Genomic DNA, 5967 nt, shown 5'->3' on the forward strand with positions numbered 1-5967 from the left:
TAAAGGAGATCAGTCCTGAGTGTTCATTGGAAGGACTGATGCTGAAGCTGAAACTCCAATCCTTTGGCCACCTGATGCAAAGAGCTGACTCATTTGAAAAGACCCTGATGCTGGGAAAGATTGAAGGCGGAGGAGAAGGGGACGACAGAGGATGAGATGGTTGGATGGCATCACTGACTCAATGGACATGGGTCTGGGTAGACTCCGGGAGTTGGTGATGGACAGGGAGGCCTGGTATGCTGCTGTTCATGGGGTCGCAAAGAGTTGGACACAACTGAGCGACTGAACTGAACTGAACTGAAACTGGACTCTTTCTCTTTTTAGATTACTTCAGCTTCCGAAAGCAATTTCTACGTTCACAAATTGGGCAAAATGTTTTGTATTAGTTTTCCTGTGGCTGGTATAACAAATTACCACAAACTGGGTCACTTAAAATAATAGATAGGGACTTCCCTGGTGGCCCAGTGGCTAAGATTCTGCACTTCTCATGCAGGGGGCTCCAAATCCCTGGTTGGGGAACTAGATCCCACTGCTGCAACTGAGAGTTCGTATGCCACAGCTAAAGATTCCACATGACTCAATGAAGATCAAAGATCCCACATGCCCCAACAAAGACCTGGCACATTATATGATAATAATATTATTATTATGTTATAGTAAATAAAATAAATAAAATTTAAAAATATATACATATACATGTATTTTGTCTTGCAGTCTAGGGGCCAGAAGTCTAAAATCAAGGTATCAACAGGACCGTGTTCCCTCTACTGGCTTTGAGGAAAAATCTGTTCTTTGTCTATTCCACCTGCTGGTGGCTCCAAGAGTTCCTTGACTTGCGGCCTGATGGCTCCAATCTCATTGCCTTCCCCTCCTAGGTCTCAAAACTCTTTCTGCCTCACAGAATATAAGAATGCATGTGATTTCATTTAGGGCTCATGCAGCTATGTTAGAATAAACTCATCCTCTCAAAATCCTTACTTTAATCACATCTTTTGCCATATAAAGCAATTTCCCCAGGTTCTGAGGATTAGGATGTGGACATGCCTTTTTGGGAAATCTCTGTTCAACCTTCTGCATACCTCTTTTTAGAGCACTTGACATCCCATGAGTAATAGCTAGCATTTATTGGAGGCTTGTCATGTGTTAGCCTAGTAGCCTTTTACTTATGCAACAGAAATATGACTATACCCTTTGAGCAGCCTCTTCTCTTGCACCCAGCCCACTCTGAGAACAGACTCAACACTTCTTCTGGCATTCCCTGCAAAAGCAAGTCCAACTTCAAAAACATTGGCTAGTAATGTAAATGTTATGAAGTGTTCTTCATGTACCTTGCACACAACAGAAAAAACTTTAAGCAATCCTCTTACTTCAGTACTGCTGTTCGTCTCTTTCATAATCTCACACTTCATCTACAGACTCTACATCTTGTCTCCAACTTTCCTTTTGCCTACACCAAGTCCCTTTATCGTAATGGGGCATTTTGTTGCAGCACTTTTCAGTAAAACAAAATTATTAGAGCTCTAAGGTTTAGTTCATGTCTTTAGACTTAATTTCCTTTATTTGTTATAATCATCTACAACCCTAGGAGGTAAGATTTTGTAGAGATATGAGAGTAACTTACCCAATGTCATATAGTAGTAAGTAGCAGTAGTAGATTCAAATCTAGATCTTCTGGTGCTGACGTCTGTGATTTAACCATTGTTAAAATAATGACTAATTGTGACATCATATTAAAATATAGATTCTATGCTTGTCTTCTAGACAAATGTTTCCAAAGAAATCTCTCACTTGGGATCCTGTGGAAGAACTAATGAATCGGAACCTTTGGGAACTGGGCCAGGTCCTACATCTTTAACAACCTCTTGGGAAGTTCCTTATTTCAAGAATAAAACCTGTGGTTGATTCCTCTTTGTGGTTAGTTATCTTTTTCATCAGTAATGAATAACGTGTGTAGTGCAAGAATAAAGTAAATGTGTTGAGTTAAACCAAATTGACTTAGGATCTAACACTCTTCGGTATCTGCAATGGAAATGAACTTCCAAGTGAAGATTAAGTGCATTAGCTGTACTATTTTGAAGGAATCAGAACAGAAAACTTCAGGTTATGAGGTACTTAGAAATCTAGCAATATGTTGTGCTTTTGTGGGATTCAATCTGAGCAAAACTTCAGTTAACCTCAGAGTTTGGACCTCTAGCCTATTGATACTTACATTTTTGAATGACCTTCATTCCAAAAGAGAATTTATCCAAAGGACACTGACTCTATTTTCCCATACTTTTCTCATTAGCAAGTTATCCTCCAGGAGGTCTGCTCACAGGCTCTGGGTAAGGAAACAATTGCTGTTGTTTAGTCGCTGAGTGGTGGCTGACTCTTTTTGCAACCCCATGGACTGTAGCCTGCCAGGCTAATACTTTTAACTAATTACCACCTCCATAGGAGAAAAATCAGTACTAAATTGACAGTGTGAGGTCTCCTAAATTGTGGACTGTAGTCATAATTCAAGAAATAACACGTTTCACTAAGAACCTGATGAAGCAGAGCTGAGTGAAACCTCACAGGTTCTAGCTCTTCCTTCCTCCACCCACCTGAAAATCAGATCTAATTGCATTTCTTCATTCAGGGTTCAGAAAGAATATGGGCAGACCATCAGACCTTCCCATAAAGTCATATGCCATTTTTAGTTCTTTATTTTGATTCAGTATTTTGCTACAAAAGATAAATCTCTAAGTAAATTTTACTAGTAAGGTACATGGATGTCATATTTTCTGCATCTAAGATGTTTTCTAGTTGCTTTCAAATGAAAGACAACATTTCTACATTTTAAAGTCTTTGGTATGAAAAAAGAAACAGGCTTGTTTACTCAAAACTTAAAATGTTTTCACTGTTTACTAATATTTATTGCTTAGTAGGGGAAACTGGAACAAGCCAATTGTTCATCTCATGCAAAGCATCTTCCTCATATGATGTTTATTTAGGAATTTTCCTTTAATACATTCTTTCTGTAATAAATCTATATGAAAATTTCTTTTGGCTTTTTCCTAGGAAAGCTCTGAGCATTTCTCATCTGTGTATGCACATCTTTACTTATGGGAATCTTTCTTTAGCTATGTCTTAATTATTTTGCAAATTATTTTAATTTATTAATTAAAAACATGTAAAGTTCTTATATTGCCTTTTTAAAATTCTGTCTTTCATATTTATCAACTTCTGGCAGTTTTTTAAAAAAAAATCTATCTATATATTTATACATATGTATCTAGAGAAGGCGGAGAAGGCAATGGCACCCCACTCCAGTACTCTTGCCTGGAAAATCCCATGGACGGAGGAGCCTGGTAGGCTGCAGTCCATGGGGTCGCTAAGAGTCAGAAACGACTGAGCAAATTCACTTTCACTTTTCACTTTCATGCATTGGAGAAAGAAATGGCAGCCCACTCCGGTGTTCTTGCCTGGAGAATCCCAGGGACGGGGGAGCCTGATGGGCTGCCGTCTATGGGGTCGCACAGAGCCGGACACAACTGAAGCGACTTAGCAGCAGCAGCAGCATCTGGAGAAGGGAATGGCTACCCACTCCACTGTTCTTACCTGGAGAATCTCATGGACAGAAGAGCCTGGTGGGCTATGACCCATGGGGTCACAGAGACAGACTTGACTGAGCCACTAACACTTCATGTACATATGTTTCGGGGGAGTTTGTAATTTCCTCGGTTCTGTCTCATCACAACAAAAATTTGAAGCAATGGATGGACCAGTGTTACAGCCCAGTGTACTTTCTCAGATGGACCAGTGTTACTGCTCAGTTTATTTACAAAGTATAGGAAAATACATCCTTGAGACGTGAGGGTGGGCTGACCCAAAAGATGTGAAGAGAAGAGAAGCCCCCAGTCCAATTTTGGCTCCTCTTTTTATATGTTTTTTTCTCCTACCTCTGCGCCTGCCTTATGTAAATTGGGCTAGCCAGGAGGGCTGTTTGTTTTACGTGAGGTTCTCACTCAGGTCCTTTGTTCTATTTTTGTGGGCTTTTGCCTTCCTTGTCTTTTAGCCACCACCATTTTAGACTCCTATTTTCCTATTCTAACTACCTAACATTCCCCTCTCAAGAGATGGCAGGCCCAATTCTTTGGGAATAGGGGCATCGAGGTCTTTCTGGCTACTTCCTGCTGAACTGGGATGGCGAGGGGCATTGGGCCGCCCCCTCGTGCTAGTCTCAAGCCTGAGTCCTTGTAGCAGTGTCCATCTAAGGGTGGGTGATATTTTCCATGGTCGGCTGTAGTTTTATATATCCTTGCTGAACTGGCACTGCATGTTGTAGCTTTTTGACCTGGTCAGAGACAAAACTGGTTAGACGATTGATAATACATGGAGCAATCATAAGCAGCATCAATATGGTGGTAACAGGGATTAGTAGGGGCATTAACCAACTCCAAATTACCCCTCGCCAGGAGAAGAATTCCCCAAAGAGAGACTGTAGCCACCCCAAGGACTCTCTAGCTCATTCTTTGAGATCCTGTAGGGTCTGAATGTTTTTCTTGAGGACTGTGAGACTTTCTTTAACTTATCTGGAGGTATTTACCCAGAAACAACAGGACTCATTCAAGATGGCTCAAGTCCCTCCTTGTTCAGGGATAAGGAGATCTATCTCCTGTCTATTTTGGAGTACAACCCCTGCCAAGCTATGTTGGCTCTTTAGAGCTATCATGAGAAATCTTATCCTCAGAAACTTAATTTTGGGGGTGCTCATTAGAATGGCACTAATTTCTAGTTCTGCATAGGTATCTGAGATCTCCCAGGGGCTCACAGGTGTATTGAGTGCCCTCTTCTGTTTTCTTCCATGGCTTGACTCATGAGTAATGAATCCAGGAGTTGTGTCCTGGTACCCTGACTGCTGTGGGGTAGAAAGTATTACAGGATAGGGGCCCTTCCATGTGGGCTGGAGTTGAGCCTTTGGTGACCCATCTTTCCAGACTTTAATTAGGACTTGAGTCCCTGGAGCATATATTGGTGGCTCTTTAGAATCTTTTGGGTACTGGTTGACACCCCACAAGCATATATCTTGTTGGAATTGTCCAATGGCCATGGTATAAGACCAGAGAGACTGAGCCTCTGGATCAAGGAAGAGATCATTGACATAAACAAAAGGTCTCCCATATAGCATCTCATAAGGACTAAGACCAACCTGTTCCTTAGGGCCAGTACAGGTGCAGAGGAGAGCTATCGGTAAAGCCTCCTTCCATCCCAGGGAGGTCCTGGGTTATCTTTTTTATTGCTGATTTTAAGAATTGATTGGCTTTTCTACTTTTCCTGAAGACTGAGGCCTCCAGGCACAATGAGGATAAGAAGTAATGCCCAATGCTTTAGAGACCCCTTGGGTGACCTTAGAAGTAAATGATGTCCCATTGTCACTTTGTAATGACCTGGGCAGACCAAATCTCAGAGTGATTTCATGGAGCAGTTTTTTTTTTTTTTCTTTTTAACCACCTCTCCTTCTCAGTCCAGGTGGACAAACCTTCAGTCCATCCTGTGAATGTATCTGTCATGACTAATAGATATTTATACCCTTGAGAAACTGGCATCTGGGTGAAGTCCATCTGCCAGTACTTTCCTGGGTAGGTCCTATGTCATTGGACGGGCTGGGACAGCTGGGGTCTTCGAGCTCCTTGGGAGTTGTTTAACTGGCAAGTGGGAAAAGAGGAGACCACTTGCCTTATAGTTGTTTGGAGGCCTGTTCCTCTGAAGGATTTTTCTAGTAATCTTTGGAGGGCCTTCTCCTCTAAATGAGTGGTGGCATGTAAGGAGTTAACCAACTTCCATTGGCATTTCAGGCAGAAAAAGGAGTCCCTTTGTGAACCACCCCATATGATCTTCTTGAAAGCACTCACTCTTAGCTTTAAGCATCTCACCATCAGTATATGAAGGAGTTTCTGGCAAATTAGTCTGTGGAACTAAGGTGGCAACCCCTGTTAGGTCGTG

The 5967-nt window shown here is 41.7% G+C and overlaps 1 long non-coding RNA gene across 1 annotated transcript in view; it reads left to right on the forward strand.

Moving 5' to 3' along the window:
* The window catches only part of LOC122422935, a 23127-nt gene extending 21219 nt beyond the window's left edge, over positions 1-1908 (forward strand). Inside the window, exon 3 of the long non-coding RNA XR_006264031.1 lies at positions 1762-1908. This is a non-coding gene — a long non-coding RNA (uncharacterized LOC122422935). The remainder of the gene's footprint in view (positions 1-1761) is intronic.
* Positions 1909-5967: the final 4059 nt, after the last annotated feature.

Source organism: Cervus canadensis, chromosome 20, assembly GCF_019320065.1.
Source record: "Cervus canadensis isolate Bull #8, Minnesota chromosome 20, ASM1932006v1, whole genome shotgun sequence".
NCBI lineage: Eukaryota > Metazoa > Chordata > Mammalia > Artiodactyla > Cervidae > Cervus > Cervus canadensis.